The sequence below is a fragment of the Pseudorasbora parva genome, chromosome 17, assembly GCF_024679245.1.
Source record: "Pseudorasbora parva isolate DD20220531a chromosome 17, ASM2467924v1, whole genome shotgun sequence".
Taxonomy (NCBI): Eukaryota; Metazoa; Chordata; class Actinopteri; order Cypriniformes; family Gobionidae; genus Pseudorasbora; species Pseudorasbora parva.
The window spans coordinates 25,974,669-25,996,623 of NC_090188.1; the positions used below are offsets into that span (position 1 = coordinate 25,974,669).

Consider the following 21,955-nt stretch of genomic DNA (forward strand, 5'->3'; position numbering starts at 1 on the left):
AGCACTGTGAAAACTACAGCCTGCTTCTGTCACCATCTGACAGGAAATGGCTGACATGTCAGGGCGTCTGAGGTAGTACCTGAAATTAAATATCGAGATCAGCAGATGGTGTCTCGAGACCTTTGAGTTGTCAGATGCTGTACTTTTAAGGAGCTGCACCTGTGTTTGAGTCACATGATCCTGTGCTGTGTTTATGACATTACTGTGCTCAGACCAGTAAATGAGCTGAATGTGTCTTGTCATAGCTAGCTGTGAGTTACGCAGTGAAATGCATATTACTGAAGGTTAAAAGGTCCCTTATCGAAACGAGCTGTCATTAAATAGCTCAATGGGATATTAATCAAAAATTAGATTTAATCTTCCATTAACTGCATCTACACTGGTTCCATTTACTTTATGGGTCTCTCTTGAAGTTCCGAGTCGTTTTCAAAAATGGACTGTGTGCCCCATCCTCAATAGCAGATAAAACATTTTGAATACAAAATGGTCTCTCGGTAGAAGAGTTTGAAAAGCTCCAGACTGAGTGCAGTATTTAGAGTGGGTCCTCTTACTGTACTGTTCATAACACGATCATTTAAAGTCTATTTTCTCAAATTGCTAGCAAGGCAGCACACGAGGGTCACTTTTGAGATGGGATCTCTCTGCAGTGGAGGCGGTTGGGATAACCAGCACATTGCTGCATTGCCACTGGATTGAGCCTCTGGGATATAAAGTACCAGTATGTGTGCATTCATAACATATACCAGCGTTGGGCAAAAGTATATGATTCAGAGTGATATCTATCTATCTATCTATCTATCTATCTATCTATCTATCTATCTATCTATCTATCTATCTATCTATCTATCTATCTATCTGTCTATCTGTCTATCTGTCTGTCTGTCTGTCTGTCTGTCTGTCTGTCTGTCTGTCTGTCTGTCCGTCCGTCCGTCCGTCCGTCCGTCCGTCCGTCCGTCCGTCCGTCCGTCATATATGTTCATAATATTTATTATTCTGTCTCTCGATCTATCTACCTACCTTCCTATCTATCTTTCGTTCTCTGTCTGTCGTTCTATTAATCAAATTCATTACATTTCAAATTTATTCATTTAGCAGATGCCTTTGTCAGAATTTTGAGTTACAATTCTATATTCTGTTTGCTACGTCAACTGAAATTCAGTGATTGGAATTACAATGAAGTACAACCCTGACGTATACATAAACACATTTCTTCTGGTATGAAGGTCCACGAGTAATCCAATGCTTGGTTAGAATTCCAACCTGTTTTCTCAGGCCCATCTGAATAAGCAGAAGAGGAACAAAACATCAGAGAGAAGCTCTCCAACCCAGGCAGAACCTGAACCGACCAATCAAACAGAGCATTCCATGTCCTCAAGCCCTCTGTTTGACTGCCGGCATGCTAGTTTGTTCAGCCGAGCTATGAAAGCAGTGCTGCCCACCACTTAGAATTCTAATTGGATCCGCTTTCTGAATTCATTGTTTCTTTAGGTGGTTATTAGATGGTTGTGTTTGTTCATATTGATTTCCAAGAGGCAGACGAAAAGAAAAAGAGGCCCAGCAGGAGGCCTCGCAGTGTGGAGAGAAAGGTGAGGGAAGAGAAAAGAGGGAGAGGGGAGGAGAGAGATAAAGGTCTGTCTCGGGTGTGAATGGTTTAAGAGCTGCTTTAAGAGATCCTTTTTATGTTTTAAGTGGACAGGGTTTTGTTTGGTCCCAGCCTGGAGGGCAGCAGCAGCCAGCTCACCTACAGATCAGAGCATGAAACTGTGAACGGCTCACGCTAATAAATATACACATTGTTTGATTTAATGTTCTGTGGTAGAGAGAACACCCCCTTCAGTATCAGAAGTTTTTGCGCTTCCTAAGCATACAAATATTTCTGAGTACCATTACACACAATAGAAACACTGAACAAAAAGAAAACAAATTATTTGATAAGAAATAGAAGATGTATGTATTAGCATTACTGGTTCCTTATTTACATGTTTCTACCATCTTTTCTTTTTCTCATGTAATATTTTGTGAATGAAGTTTAGATTTAACTCTTTTGGACACTACATGATTCTTACCTTCCGTTTGTTGTTTTATAGACTTTCACTAATAAATGTTATTAGTATTGTTCTAAAATGTGGAAAACAGTTATAATGAAGTATGAGTACTTCAGAACTTTTGACCGGTTGTGTCATATTCTCTCCTTTAAATATTTTCTCCTCCTCATGAGGCAATAGTGTCTATCTCATCCATATGGCAATAGTTAGCATTCCAAAACAATTGAAAGGGGATAATTGCTGTATATGGCATCATTTGATCTTTTTATATGAAAGTCATGTAGGAAAGAGAAGACGGGGACGGATGTGGTCTCTATTTGACTTCAAAGTTATTAAGCTTCTGTTTTTTGTTTTTTTGTTTTTGGTACAAATCATTTTTGTGTTTTGTCCTGCTTTGAACTTGAACCTCAACAAAGATGACCCCTCCACAATGGCATGACATTGATTGGATTTCTTCTCTTCAAAAAGTTTAAGAAATCTTTTAAGAACCCTATTTCACAATATTTAAAAAAAAAAAAAAATCTGTCAAGATTTTTACCAGACCCATTTTAGCTTTTTTTTGTAACAAATGCTTCCCTAGAGGGCACCTTAGCTTCATATTTACGGCGCAGTGTATCTCACAGGACTCATAAGGTTAGACCATGACCCATTCCTCACTCGGAGGGAGTGGGAGGTTTTTTTGTGTGTTTTTTTTTTTCTTACCAGCAGCACTAAAAGCAAACACAACTTTAATGAAGTACTTAAATTTTAGGGCTCTGGTTCCCAATTATATTTCACTTGTAAGAGTTCAGGCGCGACAGTGGCGGCACAGAAAACACACGATTATTTCAGAGACGGTTTTGTTTGAGCCTCAAGTTGTATGCCCTTGTAAAGCGGGCCACAATAAAAGTGGCATAATAGATTTAGCCAAGGACACATGAAAAATGAGTCCCGTTTTAATGAGTTTGTTAATACATGCCGGTTGGGTAAAGTGTGATAATGTTGGTGGTACATGAGGGGACATTACAGATGGAGGCGGTGATGATTAGCGTAATTTTGGATGAGAGAAGCTTATCGTTCTATTCATCAGATAATATTTGCAAAGTTATACACACATTTATTTCAAGGTCAGTGATTAACAAGTTTTTATAGGATTTAATACAAACCCTTGATGCTCATAGTGGAATGACCCGTCTCCTGGAACACTCGGCTGCCTAAATCTCTTCTCTGTTCTTTGGTCTGGCCTTGAACAGATCACTGGCTGTTACTCCACAGGGGCTTTTGATCACATTCATCAGATTTCTGGCCAGATTTGAACTAATTTTCTCTCTCGTGAAAGTCAGTAACTTTTTATAGATCAAATTGCACATTTCAGATGCTCCGAAACTGCTTGTGGAAACTTCTAATGACTGAATGCGGAAATAAACACCCACTAAGTTTTCAAAACCTCAAATATTATTGGTGGTCTTTAGTGCCCTATTATCGATGTCTTTAGTACCTTAATGAGTCTTGAGAGAGGAAATGACATTGGTGTCAATGAAGGCCTTTCTGAGCCATTGGATTTCAACCAAAATATCTTTATTTGTGTTCCGAAGATGAACGGCGGTCTTACGGGTGTCAAATGACATGAGGGTAAGTAATAACTGACATAATTTTCATTTTTGGGTAAACTAACCCTTTATATCCTAAAATAGACAATTATGTCATTTTCCCGCCCTCATGTCATACCAACCCCCCCAAATTCTTAAGTTTATGAAAAAGTTTTAATCTTTGTCGGTTTAAACTTCTATAGAACTTATAGGAGTCCTGCAGATAGACATCCGTTTAAGAGACCTCTGAGACATCTTTTCAAAAGACTTTTTAAAACATTTATAGCCTTAATATTTCTTGTTTTAGTAGGCTCGAGGAGGAATCTTCCTCTTAATCTTCCAGTGACAGACTTCCTTTAAGATAAACTAAATTAACAAATGTTCCCTATCCAAACTTTTTTATTCCGAATTTATTTAGCTTCTCTCCTATCAGAACGTGTTGAAGCTGCTCATCTATTCAGATTAGAGAGGGAAAATAACAGTCCTCCAAGAGGAAGCGCAGGAAGCTTTGTCATATAAATGATTGTGCGAAGATAAGAGGACAACCTCCTCCTACTCTCCCTCACAAACACCCACTTGACATTTATTGCTGCGACTGCAGTGTGGTCAATTCATGTGTGGAGAGTGGGATTTTGCCCTCAAGGATGTTTCCACACAGTGGAGCTGTAACGAGTTTTAAAGTGTGAGGTGGGGGGATGGAGCAGAAGATGGGTGCATTGTGACTATATATGTGGCTGAGATCGAGCCCATGAATATTAATTAGCCCTGGCTGTTGTTGATAGGTAATCTTCATAGACCGTCCAGTCACTTATCTAATTAATATTGACGAGCCAAACCTTTGCCTTGTACTGTTCATAAATAAATTGATATTGTGTTCAGATGTGCTTCATTTGTATGGCCTTGCAGATGTGCCACGCTGTTTTGGCATTGAGAGCCAACATCAAAGCAGTTTTATGCTTGCTCAGATATTTTTTTCATTACCTTTAAATATTAATGAATAAATAATCCAGAGATCGAGTTTGTAGAGCTCGTCTCTTAGATGTCAAAACTGAAATGCCAGCTATGTGAAAACAAGATACAATTTGAAATTAAGCAATTACAGGTGTAAACAGCACACTCAATGGCTTTTTCTCTGCGTAAAGTGCCAGTTTTGTTGATTTGTGTTGTTCTTTGTGTTATTCACAAGTACAAACGTACACTTAATTTATTTATTATTTATACTCATGTCATTCTTGTACCTTTCTTAATGTTAATTCAACAAAATTAGAACAAAAGATAGATTATAGGAAGGTAGGTATTGGTAAACCATATAATAAGCATATACATTTACAAAACACAGTATGTATCTAAAAAAGTATAATCAAAACATTGTCCATAAGTTTTATTAGATTACATATACCTGTATTGCGTATGAACACATTTGAAGCTGCACCTATCATCCAATATGAAAATACATTTGGATTTGGTTAACTATGTATAAATGTATTCTTAATCAACGGTCTTTGTAGCGGTCTCATCTCGTGCGCTTTCTTTCCAAAGTGCAGAGGCATAATAAATATTCCTGAGGTACGTCTATTTTTTTTTTTTTTTTACAGCCCTCAGCTGCTTCTCAACACTTAATTTGTTTACGTATTCATAAAATATAGTATTCGAATGTAACATTCGAACATTATGTGTTCATAAATACTCTACTGAGTATAATAACTTAATATTCAAATGCATATGTAAACTTTTTTAAACTAGTTTAAAAACTCCTCTAACGACTCTGCTCCATCGTTAGTTCAGACAAGTGATGTGACGCACAATGACAGTTGGGTGATTTTTACTCTCCACTTCCTGTGAAGAGATGTATCGATGTTCCCTTCTTCCCTGCTCCGTTTGCAGTGTCCTTCAAACTGAACATGTTCGCTCCCTTTGGATTGGAATCTCACTTAAGATGGCGGAATACCCTGTGAAGTCCACTTCGCAGTCCACTTACGGTCGAATGGAACGCACCCACAGACAGACAGACAGACAGACCGACCGACCGACCAACCGACTAGATAGATAGATAGATAGATAGATAGATAGATAGATAGATAGATAGATAGATAGATAGATAGATAGATAGATAGATAGATAGATAGATAGATAGATAGATAGATAGATAGATAGATAGATAGATAGATAGATAGATAGATAGATAGATAGATAGATAGATAGATAGATAGATAGAACTTCTACTAGCCCAATAAAAGGGAGGGAAAAAAAACAGATTAACTACGTCACAGCTTGGACAGATCAATGCAGTACAAAGTACATCAAACACACCGTGGAACAAAACAAATGCCACATTATTATGCTTTTTTATAATCTTGCTATTGCTTCAATGCAAATGAACAAGCGCTCCATGGATGGATGGGTGGGTGGACGATAGAGAGAGGTATAATATATATTTGAATGGCCCCTTTGGGTTCCAGGGTGTCTTGTTCTCCGGTTCTATCTATTCACAGAGGAATCCATGTGGGTAAATGTATAGCTTATATCCCTACTGGATGAACTAACACTTTTTTTTTGTCCAGTCTTCCCTCAGTCGTAGTTAGGGGGCGAGACTTTTTTTTTATCAGGGAACAAACCCCAGTAAATACATCTGTGCCCCAGTAAAATATTACTGATGAATCCTTGTCTGATGGTGGAGAAAACCATATAACAACCTGAGAATTGTTTTCTTTGATACTATTTCAGCAGTGATGTGTGTTTTCTATCAGCTCTTTAGAATTAGAATCAGAATCAGCGATGCCGGAATCACTCTTATGATCGAATAAGCAGTCAAATGGGTTTACAAAAAGGTCTGAAATTGTTCACTATTCAGTTTCATTCAGAAATAGCGTTTACTCACACACTCATGTTTTCTCACACTGTTACGGGACACTATATCTATCAGAAAACAAAAAGAACAGGTGGATATTTACCTACAATCTATTGAAGAAAACAAAACTTTCAAATGTCAATTAGTTTATATGTAAAGGCAATTTATATCCATATATGTATAACCGTATCAGGAAAAACAAAACAAAAAACAATGAGGCATTTTTTGATGGAGATTCCTTCATTTTCTCTGCAGTAGATTGTTATATATGGCTTTGATCATTATCTTAAGTGTAGGCTTTATCAGCCACTTTTTCTGGTTTTCCTGTGCTTGTCCCACCATGTTGGATCCCTAATTTGACACACTACCTTCGCAAAGTCACAGGGTGGCGGATTTACCTGCTATGTTGAGTTATGAGGGAATGAAAAAGCAAGCTTTGACAGAGAAGCCACTACTAGTAATTTTCTCAGGCTGACATCGCTGCTTCTCGCAAGCTGTTTAAGGAAACATGCTCGCTGATTTTGACACTTCATGTCAGGACAAGGCATTCTCACATACACTAGTTGTTTGCGAGATCCTATCCGTGGTGTCAGAAGAACTAACTCTGGATGACTACAGACAGGATAAACAAAGATAGATGAGAGAAGTGCCAGTGGCACTCCAGAGGAGACACGTGTCTGTCTGTGTCATGTTTGCATCTCCAGTATACCTTGCTCCGCTCCTTTCCTGTAAGAGGACGCACCTCCTGCCGAGGAAACCCAGCACGACTCCATATAACTGAGAAAAGAAAAGAGGTAGAGATATGTGCTGCAAAGGTACAAACGCTACCTTACTCCCTGCAGTTATTCCAGAAGGCAAACTATATTTAGAACACAGACATATACCTGCTGTCGTTGAGGTGCATTGAAGTGTCATTGAGGACCAGTAAGAATCATTTTCTTTTTGATTACATAATAATGGCAATACACATTGCTTGAATTATGAATGCTAATGCGAACCTGGTGACCAAAATGTTGCAGGAACAAAATGTAAAAAACACACACACAAAAAAACAAAGCAGCTTTTAAGTATTTTTGATCTAAGAGGGAATGTGAACAAGTGGTGATTTACGCTGAGTGCAGGCAGTATGCTATCATTCATGAGGAGAGGTTTGATTAAAATGCAGGGTTATGGGGGCTCTGCTGGACACCACTTGCTAGTCTTGAAAAAACTATGGAGCCCGTGGCCTATCCACTTGTCATTTTTGGAGCATCCTTCATTAGTTGCAAAGTCCGAGACTCACTCTCAGTATGTCTGTCTCTGTTGGAAAATAGAGGGTTGTGTGGCAGTCAGCGTGTTGGCAAATGCTATTGTGATTTCAGCTGTCATGTTAGCTGATCATTTGCAATCTTTTTCGTCTGACCCCACAACAGAGGGCACTATTAGCATTATTATCTTGTGGAGAAAGAGGGCTGTCACTTTTACAAACATAAACTGTCTCTGTTGCTCTATCCATTTTTCCATATTTCCATACAAAATAAATGATCACATGTATATATGTAGCCTATCTGTATGTATATATATATATATATATAAACATTATGACCTTATATTGTGTCCATAGCATTATGTGTTGGTCCCCCTTTTGCTGCCAAAATGGAGATCTGGGGAATTTGGAGGCCAAGTGAACACTTAATCTCGTTGTTGTGCTCTTCAAACCTTTCCTGAACCATTTTTGCTTTGTGGCAGGGCACATTATCCTGCTGAAAGAGGCCACAGTAACCAGGGATACAGTTTCCATTAAAGGGAGTACATGGTCTGCAACAATGCTTATGTAGGTGGTACGTGTCAAAGTAACATCCACATGGATGACAGGACCCAAGGTTTCCCAGCAGAACATTGTCAAAAGACATTGACCCTCCCTCTGCCAGCTTGCCTTCTTCCCATAGTGCATCCTGGTGCCATGTGTTCCCCAGGTAAGCGACACACATATATCCGCCCATCCACTTGATGTATAAGAAAATGTGATTCATCAGACCAGGCAACCTTCTTCCATTGCTCCGTGGTCCAGTTCTGATGCTCAATTGTTGACTTTCGGCAGTGGACAGGGGTCAGCATGGGCACCCTGACTGATCTGAAGCTATGCAGCCCCATACGCAACAAACTACGATGCACTGTGTATTCGGACACCTTTCTATCAGAACATTAACTTCTTGAGCAGTTTGAGCTTCTGTAGCTCGTCTGTTTGATCGGACCACACAGGCCAGCCTTCACTCCCTGTGTACATCAATGAGCCTTGGCCAACCATGATCCTGTCGCCAGTTTACCTCTGTTCCTTCCTTGGACCACTTTTGATAGATACTGACCACTGTAGTAGCCTGGGAACACTCCACGTGAGCTGAGGACAAAATGGTCACTTGCTGCCACTGTATGTGTGCGCAAATATTTCTTAAAAATATATATATATTTTGGTGTGTGTGTATTCAAATAATTATTATACATAAAACATAATTATACACAGTACAAAGGCATATATTACACACAGCCTGTGAACACGCAAATTAAAACTGAAACATGATACATCTGTTTGGTTATGATCATCTCTATTGAGGACATGCTCACATGACATTGCAGGTCTTCATCATCATGAAATATTATAATCTGCATGCGTTTTAAAGCCATATCACTCTCAACTTGAGCAAACACACACTCGATGCATGAGCACAGAGAGCTGGATGTTGGTGAGTCCATGAGTATTAAACTTGACAGTTAAACTGCAATAATACATGAAAGAGAACTAGTCTAATGCACACAAGGTTATGTCAGTGCATGTATGCAGCAAGTGCAGAAATCCCATGTGTATATTAGATATTTGTACTAAAGTGAGAACAGTGTAATATACAGTACCTACTGCTATATCTGATGTTAATATGAATCAAACAACAAAAGATAAACAGAAAATCACTCACTGCTCTTGACTGAATAAACTTTAGTAGCTTTGAGAAGAACACATTTCTTACTTAACCAGCAGCCATATCACCCTGTAGCCCAAGACTGGTTTCCCACTGAAGCTAAGCAGGGCTGAGCCTGGTCAGTACCTGGATGGGAGACCAACTGGGAAAACCAGGTAGCTGCTGGTAGAGGTGTTAGTGAGGCCAGCAGGGGGTGCTCACTCTGTGGTCTGTGTGGGTCCTAACACCCCAGTATAGTGATGGAGACACTATACTGATAAAGAGCACCGTCTTTCGGATGAGACGTTAAACCGAGGTCCTGACTCTCTGTGGTCATTAAAAATCCCAGGATGTCTTTCGGAAAAAGAGTAGGGGTGTAACCCCGGCATCCTGGCCAAATTTGCCCATTGGCCCCTGTCCATCATGGCCTCATAATAATCCCCCTATCCTGATTGGCTTCATCACTAGGTCTCCTCTCCACCAATCAGCTGGTGTGTGGTGAGCGTTCTGGAGCAATATGGCTGCCGTCGCATCATCCAGGTGGATGCTGCACATTGGTGGTGGTTGAGGAGATTCCCTCCTTCTATGTAAAGCGCTTTGAGTGCCTCGAAAAGTGCTATATAAATTGAACGCATTATTTATTATTATTTATTATTACTTGAATGCTGTTGTTAATCCTCTGGCAAGGAGATGAACCTGGTGTACTGTGTACCGCTTTCTGAGGGCGGGTTCTATGCTAATACAGCAGTGTCCATCAACACTCGTGGACAGGGCCTGTAAAATGTGATGTCACATTGCCCAGAAATGGCTTGTTCTGTATGGCGGTAATATTGTTGCATTATTCCAAACAAATATATTGTTATCCACAAATAAATGTAAAGCCATTCACAAAAAATTAATAATTTCACAAATCAATAGAACAAGATCCACAAATATATGCAGGAGGTTCACAAAAATGAATTAGATTCACAAATAAATACAATGACATTTGTGAATAACAAAAAAAAAATCCACACATATTTTGATTTCACGAACACACAACCATGTCTTGCATAATTTGCATTCATTTGTGGATCTCTTCTTGCACATTTGTGAATCGCAGCACAGCACGTGGATTTTGAAACATTTCTAGCATCTAGACTAATACGTGGACTCCACCCACCGTCTACATAAGCCAATCAGATAACGGCCATATCGTGCTGACCAATTGTAGCACGTTCTCGCTCCAACCAATCACGTTTTGGCCAGTGCCACTGAAAAACAGTTACGATCACTGATCTATATAAACTATCTATAAAACTCTATATATCTATATAACTCTATATATCTATATAACATATATATCTATATAACTCTATATATCTATTGATTAGGACACTTCCATAGGAACTGAGGAATGCAGAGCGTGTGTCACGGAGCGACCAATAATTCCAGCATTAAAGGGATAGTTCATTTTAAAATGAAAATTCTGTCATCCTTTAGTCGTCCTCAAGTTTTGAAACAACTTCCCTGAACACAAGGGAAGATATTTTGAAGAATGTCACTAACCAAACAGTTAACTGGAGCCATTGACTTCCATAGTAGGAAAAAAAAATACTATGGAAGTCAATGGCTCCAGTTAACTGTTTGATTACTGACATTCTTCAAAATATCTTCCCTTGTGTTCAGCTGAAGAAAGAAACTCATACAGGTCTGAAACAACTTGAGGGTGAGTAAAGGATGACAGCATTTTCATTTTAAAGTGAACTATCCCTTTAAACATCATTCATTTCAGTGTAGGCTATCTCAAGTGCACTCGCTGGAAAATTGATGAAATTACTGCATATTTTGAGATTTTATGGCATTATTGGCCTCTCAGGAATATTGACAGATGTATTTTATGAAGCATGTTAGAGTTGATGTATATATTGTTATATAATAGATTGTCAGACTCTTAACTGCAGTCTCTAACGTGAGATCCCTGCTAAAGCTATTATATCCAGATGCTATCTGTCATTTCAACGGTTTTTAGATTCTCTGAGATCTTTCTGTCAAATGTGTTTATATTCATTCAAGGAATAACGTCTCTAGCACCTGAATGTAAGGAGTTGAATAAATTGGTTGCCCTGTTTTTTTTTTAACCACCATTTAAAACTCCTTTCTTGGGTAAATTATATATAGCCTATTCTAGCTTCATTTCTTTTTATTCACCTGTTTTGTAGGCTTCGAGTATCAAAATAACATAATTTAGGACATTAACAACATTCAAATTAAAAATAAAACAGCCAGTAGATGGTGGAAAAAGGGACACTTATTGGCATTAGCCTTTTTTCTATTTTGAATGAATATTTATAGTTAGTCAGATTTATACCACTAAAATAAAAAAAAATTGTTACTTTTTTGTACTGGAATGTTAAATATAGGCTTATTAGGGAACATTACAAAGTCTAATGAAAAACAAAAATATCTGACTACTTCACGATAAATCTTTATTTAAATCATGTCTGTGCTGTTTGTTATGATGAGAGGATTTGTGAATAGTGGGTCGATTTGTGTAAAAACTTGCACTAAAATTAATTCAGTGTTTTGAGACTGAAACTTGTTTTCATCGACACTGAGAGGATTCTCATTCACGGTAGATTGGTTATTATTTTTAAAAGAAATGCACATGATTGGCTACAACACTCAAGGCTGTAAAATCATGTGTTGTACTCTCGTGACCCAAATGAAGATTCTCTCCTCAGAATAAAATGCTACTGTAAAGCCGTGGTGAAGTCAATGCACATATTGTGTTAATATTTGCCAGACATTGCTGCAAATATAGTGAAAATGCTGTCTGTCCTGCTTAATCCTATTCTAACAGATTGACAGCGTGGAGTTGTTTTGAACTATTGAGAGCTCTATGGCTCTGGTCAGCACGATGCGGCCGTTATCTGATCATAGATCAGTGGTCCTAACTGTTTTTCAGCGGCACCGGCCAAAATGTGATTGGTTGGAGTGAGAACGTGCTACGATTGGTCAGCACGATATGGCCGTTTTCTGATTGGCTTAAGTAGACGGTGGGTGGAGTCTACGTATTTGTGGATTTGTTTGAGTCTAGATGCTAGAAATGTTTCAAAATCCACGTGCTGTGCTGCGATTCACAAATGTGCAAGAAGAGATCCACAAATGAAGTTGTGTGATTGTGACCGAAAAATATATGTGTGGATTTTTTTGATCTAATTCATTTTTGTGAAACTCCTGCATATATTTGTGGATCTCATTCTATTGATTTGTGATTTTTTTCTTTTTTGTGTGTGTGTGAATCGCTTTACATTTATTTGTGGATAACAATATATTTGTTTGGAATAATGCTACAATAATACGCCCATAGTTCTGAGACACTGTGAATGGAGTTTTACCATTATAGGGGGGTGGTGTACACACAGTGCCAACACACATTTATGTTCAAACACCATGTAAAAGTGAACTTTGCATAATAGGTGCCCTTAAATAAGACCAAACGTTAATGATTCAAGTTACAGACAGTATTTTCATTTGTTCCTGAATGAATCATGGTTTTCAAACCAATCGCTCAAATATTTATTTTTTTACTTTATTACTTTTTTAATTAACTATGAACAGAAATCTACTTGAATAGTGCTATGTGTGTTATGTGAATTTTTCACTTTTTCTTTGGCCCCTGTTCTTTTGTTTCGACAGGCTCAGTGGGGATAGCCTGTTTCATCACCTTAATTACAGCCTAACACAGCAGTCTGACATCTAGCTATAATTGATCAATGCTCTATTAGTTGTATGCTCATGTTACACTGACACACGCTTCTGTTTCCCCTCGTTTTCACAACACACCTATATCCAATCCATTAGAAAGCCAAAAAGTGGGAAATATGTCCCTAATGAAATCGCATGTTCCTCAGCTGCAGGCTATTTTCTAAAAAAAGAGACTATGGTGTTATTGTCAAATAAGCTGTTAGCATTTCAGCTGAGGTGAAATGGACTCCATTTTTCATCCATTGGGAAGACAGCATGTGCTAGTTGACATTTATTTACTAGCGTATTATCTATCAGATCAAGAGCCCCAGAGTGGTCACGAAAGTTACGTCCGTGCTGTGACATTTTACAATATCCTGTATTTTAGAGTACATAAATGCAAGCTTTTCAAACGTGGGTTTCTTTACCTTCCTGAGGGAATGAATGTTGAAAAAAGCATGTCTTGTTGTTTCGCCATTGAAGTATGGTTCTTAAGAGGAGTCTTCAAGAGCTCTGTATTTTTGCTGACATACAGCTTTAATGCACTCACTCACTATAATTCCCTTACATCCTCTGCATTTACTTTTATAGCTGCTATTTTAATTTTCTATTATACATCTGTGAAGAATATCTTGGCTTGCTTTTAACCCCAGGCTTGATTTACGCAGTATGGTGCTTAATTCATTATCGGTTTTTCATCTTATGGGTACAGTTTAGGAACATTGCATTTGAATGTTTTATGCAGAAATTGTTATGCAATATGGTTTTTAATAAGACAAAACACTTTTTAGCCTGTTAAAATGTCTATTATATAACTGATCCTAAATAGGTCACCATAGCATTCCAGTCGTGTCAAAATTATATTTTGCTTAATAAAATGAAAATTTGTGTCCTTAATATATAATTATGTTCAAAGAGTTTTATAAAAGTGCTAAGAACACCCTTCAGTTAATGGCTTATTACTTTTTTTGGGTTATGGTTGGCTCAGTATCAGGCATGGGATGTATAAATTGGAGTATTTTTTAACAGATGGACATTTGCTAACATTTTTTTCATTCAGCTCCATTTAGGTGACGTTGTATTTTATTCAAAGAGCAGTTTAGAACACTTGACCATTGCTAATCTTTTCAGCCAGCACTATCTCCACAGTCCATCTGGTCTCTTAAGTGGTGTTGTGAGGCCCTTGTTCTTTGATGTATAGATTTGGCTGTTCAAAACAAAAACCTTTCAGAAGCACATCTCTGAAATGATAATTCAGTTTTAGTTGTGATTCCAAAAACTCCCAAACCTGCAATCTCTCTCTTTGCGGCACACAAGATCAAAACAATGTCTGGCTGACCACTGCCCAACCCTCTTAAGTGGTTTCTGTCCATCTTTGTTTTAGTGAATGCATTTCCCCCCAGAAGGACTGAGAGTTTGCTGTTTTTACGCAATGTGGATTTGGATGAGTACTAGAACATACAGAGCTGCTCACTGCAGAGCCAATGGATGGAGATTGATTCCCATCTCTCCCTCTCTGGACCTAATCGATGGATCTAAAAGACCTAACCCTAAGTAGGTTAAGCTCCACCCCTTAGATCCACAAAGGTGAAGCTGGATTGGGTTGAGCTCCATCTATTTGACTCATTTGTCTCTGCAGTGAGCACCACTTAAAACGGTCTACTCTTTGGCATTAAAGTACATGGTGTTGTTACTGTTTTGGTAGTGACTGACCTATTACAACTTTTGAATTATATATTTAAAGGGAACTTATTTTGCCATTCTTTTTTTTTTAACAAGATGTAATTTAAGTCTCAGGTGTCTCCAGTATCTCCAGTGTCTGTGAAGTTTCAACTCAAAATATCCCACAGATAATTTATTTTAGCATGCCCTAGATGTCTCTATTTGCGTGGGAGCAAAAACAGAGTTTTCATTTGTGTATCTTTAAAGGGATAGTTCACCCAAAAATGAACATTTGGAGCAACGGTTGGAGTTAAAAATCTTCATTTGTGTTCTACTGAAGAAACAAACACACCTACATGTTGGATGCACTGGGGGTAAGCAGATAAACATAAAATTTTCAGTTTTGGGTGAACTATCCCTTTAGGTAAAAATGAGCAAGAAGGTGTCTTTACAGCTCATGCTTCAGATACCCCGGCAACAACAAAACTAGAAAATCACTCAGCAAATATGTCAGAAATTGTCCGTAGCGGTGTTCAGCCTTATATGTGCGACACTGATTGAGAGACTCAAGAAGTAACTTTTAGAATGCAAAATGACATTTCTGAATGGTTAGGTGATGAATTTATGTCATTATTGGAGAGTTAACTCTATTCAACTTATTGATTAGCATTATGATCATCTATAAATTGCTGTACAGATATTGGCAACCAACATCCCTTGTGTTACTGAAATGTGTCAATGTGCTGGCCATTTCAAATAAATATTCCACTCTTCCTAGAAGTCTCTTATCTTTACTGAAAACATACACAGTTTAAAAAGTGAATCACCTGACTGTATTGTGTATAATAAATGTGTGTTTATGAATTGTACAGATGGTGAGCGTTTTCGGGTTAAAAATAATGACACAGCTCTGCTCTATGTGAAGGCTTTTAATGAGCACATTCAGAAAGGCGATTTGCAAACATTCACAAAATATAAAGTGAAATACTTACATGTTCTGTGTTTGAAGGTGGATCACGCACAGCTGGTATTTTCACACAAACATATTTGAATTTAGCTAATTCTTTCGGCACATTATTACCTTCATAAATCAAATTCACCCACTGTATCAGTGCCTGGAGTTCATGAAGGCTCTTATGTTCTTTATTACATCCAAAAACAGAACAGTTATAATAATTATGTAGCTCAGACATTTTTATCACTAGCTGTTCTAGCGAGGATATAGACATAGCGGACTGTGCAGCTCTCTCAGGGCAGGATCTATGCTAATAGGGCAGAGATAGTCGTGGGCGGGGCTTGCTCTAATCTGTGACATCACAGTAGAGAGAAAATTGGAACAGCTCGTTTTGAGACTGTTTCTGGTTTAAGGGTATTATTTTTAAAAGGGGAGTGGGTGGATTTTTACCATTATAGGGTTGTTTACACTGTGGACACACATTTATGTTCAAACACCACATAAAAAAGCATTTTGCATAAAATCCGCTTTAAGTTGTATTTATATTATGTCTTTTGAAAGATGTCAAGGTTTGTCTTTCTCCCTCATTGTCAGTGCCATGACTGTATGTACAGTGTAAACTACACTGTAAAATTCAGGTCTCCAATTGAAAATTTTCCAGTGAATTATCACATCTAAAAAAAATTAGTTGGCCGAATTGAATTTCTGTTTATTAAACTGCATCAATTCACAGAAAATTAATTAGAAATTCTCTCTTTTTTCTTTTACAGTGTAGCAGCATAATATTTGATTTTACTGTTTTTATATTATTTAACCACAGCTTTTTCACATCGTTAGATACATAGGGGTATATTATATAATACGCTTTTATTAAAATATGTTTTTCTTAATTTAAATAGTTTTTAATTGTTATAAATGGCACCGTAATTTTATTTATTTATTTTTTGTGAAAAGGAGGAATGTGTTTATCCAGAATGATTCATTATCCAAGGCAAGGCAAGTTGGATCCAATAAGAAATGTATCTTTCTTTTTTCACTTTTTAGTGAAGGGTTGTGTGCATTATTGTAGTGTGTTTTTGTTGTTGTTGTGCCATCAGCTAATCAGCAGTGAGTGTTTCTGAGGGTTCTGTCAGCTATAAAACTGCTGTTGATATGTGAACTGAAAGCTTTCTCCAGGTAGTCTCCAGATTGCCTCAGGTGAGAGCTAAAAACATTTTTGCTTAGTTTATGCTAATATTTTTAGTATAAACTGCTTCAAATTGCTCTCATGACCTTATCTGTTCATATCAGTGAGGAGCGGTATTGGCGCGCATTGGGTTGTCAAGATTTTTGACCAAGGTTACTCAGAGGTTAGCATTAGCCTTTGCTAATCGGCTGTACCCCCAGGTGTGATATATTAACTCTACTTTATATATCAACATCGCCTTCGCCAGTTTAATTATACATGCCTTTTAATTCGTGACCGCCACAGAGCGACATCTTCCACCCCGTTTCTCCAACGTTTTACAAATCGCCTGATGTACGCGTGTTCATTTGTGTATGTTCACGCATCGTTTAATCGCGTCTGTTTATTCTCCTCTCCCTCTTTAACCATTGGCAGATCTCCGGATGTGAGCGCTGTTGTGTGTGTGTGTGAGAGAGAGAGAGTGTGTGTTTCTCTCTTGCCTTTCTCAACTCTTTAATTACTGTCCTGTCATGCAGGGCTGGCTCAGGTGTGTGTAATTATGCTGGTAATAAGGCCTGGAAAGTCTCCACCTGCCTCTCGCTGGGCACTCTGGCTCCACACACACAGTCTTTCCTCTCTATCTCTCCTTCTCTTTATGCTGACAGAGAGGACTCTCTTCATCATTTCCTATCATGCCATTATGAGGCAGCTTTCTCTTACTGAACAAAGCATATCGCTGATGCCTGTCCTATTCCCTCATTGTCAGTGCCATGACTGTGCGTACAGTGTTGGGGTCAGTCAGATCTTCAAGTTACAAGTATACTATTATTGAGTTAGATGCAAAGCACATTAATATTAAGTTTATTTAATTTATTTAGGGATGCAAGTATTGTAGGATAACTAAAGTATGTGATTGCTATGGGTTTCAGTGGAATCCACTTATTTTACAGTATGTGTATTGTTTGTGTTAAATATGTTTTGGTCAAAAATGAAACATTACATTACATAATAGTTTTTTTTCATCGTTATTTGATTTACATTATTACCTGTTAAAGTCTATTATCCTTACCAAGGTTGCATTTGATCAAAAATACAGTAATACTGTTACTATTTAAATAAGCTGTTTTTATTGAAATATATTTTAATGTTTCATTTATTTTTGATGGCAAAGCTGGATTTTCAGCATCATTACTCCGTCAGTGTGACACGATCCTTCAGAAATCATTCCGATTTTCTGCTCAAGGAACATTTCTTATAACTATCAATATTGAAATGGTTGTGTTGCATAATTAGTTTATTTTTTTTGGAAACAGTAATCCACTTTTTTTCAAGATTTTTATAGAAAGTTTTAATTAAAATTATTTACTGTCAATTTGATCTGTTTATTAAATCCTTTTTGAATACAAGTATTAATTTCTTAAAATAAAAAAATAAATACTTTTCATGGTTCAGCCTTTAAATGCTAAGTGCTAACAAACTTTGTCTGCAGCAACCTAATGCATTTCTTTTAGTACAAATGTATTATTTAAAAACCATGAGTAATGCAATATTATAATACTTTACCTTTAATAGTAATGTTCCTCAGTCCTGTGCACATAGAGTTTCAGCTGCGCAGCATTGTCATAATGATGACAAATTGCTTACAGCCCACTCACATACTACAGGGAGCTACACAGCCACCTCTTCGCTAGATAATATTCATCATTTATTGAAAAAGGTACTGCAATGTTCCAGTAATTACAATTATCGTTAAACACACATCACATCTGCGTCTTGTTCATATCTCCTCCTACCTTTAGGCCGATATACGCAGGGTCTAGAGCTGTGGCGGCCCACCCGTCCCTTTCATTACGCCTGACAGAAACAATAAGAAAACCCAAGAAGAAGATTGTACGTGCCACAGCTAGTGCGTCAAAGTTTTTCTGGCACGGTCCCCATGTAATTATGAGCCTGGGTGCCTGCCGGTGACAGATCGTTGGTAAGAGGGCCAGCTGAATGTCGTGGCACCTGCTGGGCTCCCCGAGACTTCGCTTCTGGCTGCAACCACAGTCAAATTACAAGCAACTGTTTCAGAGCGAAGGGAATGGATTGAAGCTGGTCCTACCTGGCCAGGTGTTTTTCACATAGAAATGCAGTAGTGTTCATGCTTTGAAATTCATGAGATTGATAAATCCACACTCTAATGAGAGGCTTTGGCCATTTGGAATGGCTGCTTTAATAAAACGGTGATGCCAGCTATTAGATATAATTAAATATGCCAGTGGTCAATAAATTATTATATTTATTAATAATAATATCACGTTTCTCTCTCATGAACACAGGTCTTTCTATATTTTCAATGTTTCCACAAAAATCTAGGTGATAAAAAATGGATGATAATGAGAAATACTTCCTGAGCATCAAATAAGCACATTAGAATGAGTTCTAGAGGATCGTGTGACGCTTGGCTGTTCAAAATTCATCCTTGCCATGACAGGAATAAATTACACTTCAAAATATATGAAAATAGAAAACAGCTGTTTTGAAATTGTAATACTATTTCACAATATCACTCTGTTTACTGTATTTTTGATGGAACTCCACAAAAGATCCAACCCCAGACGACGAATCCCTGTCAGAAGATACCCTGTTTTGTCTGGTATCCAAAACTTTATTAAAGGTGTCATGAACTGGCTTATTTATTTTTTTACACTGTTGTCTGAGGTCAAGTATTGACGTTCGGTGGGTTTTACATTCAAAAACACCATACCTAATAAGTATTAGGCTATTTTCTACACTGCTTTTGAGGCTCTCTCCTGAAAGCTGGGTTTTGGTGGGCGTGTCACTGGAGACTTAGAAGTAAACGCCCATGGCTTGGATTGGATAAGATTTGCATATTTAATGAGCTTCAGCTTCCTTGTCAGGGAGGGATTGTTTTGAAAGAGGCCGGAATAATTATCTTAAGGGGCTCAGTCTCAAAACTTATTTATCAAAGAAACACAATGATTTATCTCTCATCCCCCCGTGATCGATGTCGGATTGGTGGATATAAGTGCCAACCACACACACATCGCGCACATTCTTCAAACACAACGAAGATCAAGAAATTAATGTTATTTCACTATTTTAGATTAACCGGCCTGCCGACTTTTTTTGGTAGCCCGTCTGGTAAAACACATAGCCCTGGGACGTTGGGCTTTGCGAGCCCTGGGAGTCTGGTCTCGAATCATAATTCGTATAGTATAATAATAATAATAAACTTTATTTTATATAGCGCCTTTAAATGTTACATCTCAAAGCACTTTACATAAAAAATACACATAACATTACAGGCAGTAAAAATAAAATAAAAATAAATAAATAAAAAAGAGTATGCTCTGTTAGACACATCATGTACACGTAATAAATACGATCTTTAACAATGCAATACTATCACCTATTTTTTTTAAAAACATGCTTTACTCACATAAGTGTGTCGCACCATTCCTGTTGGATCCTGTATAGAAGCCACAGCCTTGTGTTTAAATCTCAATATGTCTGCAAATCCAGTCTCGACCTGAGACTTGTTTACAAGCGATTATCTTGCTTTCTTCGGCGTGTTTATTGCTCGGTAATGCGATCAATTTAGCTCCACGAGTCGGTGGGCGGGGTTACAGGAGCAGCGTACACATAGAGGTGGCGTTTCAGCCTTCTAATACGTCATTGATTTGAGAGCCTCGTTTGATGGACCTGGTGTCTGTAAAAGCTTTTCTTTTACTAACAAGGAAGTATTCAGCTCTGAAACTTACAGGATATTCTTATATTACCATGACCTTTTATATATCAAAAGCTCAAGGGAAAGTTGATTTCTCATTCATTTGGTAAGTGATTCATCACCCCTTTAACAGTCCTCTATCAGCCCAAGGCCCTGTCCAGACGAACAAGGGTATTTTCAAAACCACAGCTGTCTACACGATTTGGCTTTTCGTCCACATGCAAATGCAGTATCAGGTTACTGAAACTAGATTTTTTTTAAACTTCAGCCAGGGGGAATATTTGCAGCGTTGTCGTGTAGATGGTGAAACCGCAGAGTTGCGTCGAAGTGTGTCACGGTTCTCTCGTTTGTTTGACTTCAGATTGTGCGCCGTTATCTCTTTTGTTTACATGAGTCGAGTCTATGCAGTGGCGGACGTAGCTTTTAATAACTTTGCTAACAGCGCTTATCGCCTGTTATCTCACTGTATTGCAGAACAGAGGTGACAGAATGCAATAATAATACTAAATAGTAAGGCAAGTGTGTGAAGCTATTGCAGTCCACTTGGGCCCTGCCCTTGTGTATGAAGTTACCTGTTACTGAGTCCAAAGTAAAGGAACTTGCAGAGGGGTTTCCCCGAGCCCATGACATCCCTCAGTGCATCGGTGCTGCGGATGGGACCCATGAGGAAATCAGGCAGACAATCATAGCCCGTTTTTGCATTTTCAGGTGGACAGAGATTTTTAGTAGTCACATAGATGCATATGTTTCAATACTCAAACTTTGTCTGACCAGTAAAGTGTTCTTATACCAGAGCAAAAATAATGGAAGATTACTGCTTCACAACATGCTCATGTGACGTTAAAGCCTTGACATGGAGACATTCTCTTATTCCCTCATGAAAACAAATATTGTAAGATCAAACAACAATGACTAATGATTATAAAATTAAATAATATAAAAACTTACCTTCAGTTAGTTACTCAATATTGTATGAAGGCAACAAGGTTTCCACCCAAGTGAAGGTGTCAGTGAGTTATTAAAATGTTCTCTGTATTCATATCTGTAGTTATGGCATGATGGATGGGACTTCCTGTTGTCTGAACACAGGCAGATTTGCAATTCTGTCACAGAGATAGATCTTTGGTGGCGAAGCATTTCCCTTTCTGTTGCTGCTCTCCCTCCCTCTGGCAGTGGGGCTTCAATCAGGCTTGAGTTATGACCGGTCTGGCCCGCACACAGCGATCTCTGCTTCCTCATTAGGCCTTCATTAACCCTCTCAAGCTGAGCTTCCACTCAGCCTACCAGTGGATATGTTTGGACACCATTCTTCATTTCCCA

General features: G+C 38.1%; 1 protein-coding gene and 1 pseudogene across 1 annotated transcript in view; both read left to right on the forward strand.

The window, feature by feature from the left end:
* Positions 1-21,955, forward strand: part of macrod2 (mono-ADP ribosylhydrolase 2) — a 667,187-nt gene that overhangs the window by 565,753 nt on the left and 79,479 nt on the right. The gene's annotated exons all lie outside the window — the stretch shown is intronic.
* LOC137045753 (5S ribosomal RNA) lies at positions 9,464-9,580 on the forward strand (annotated as a pseudogene).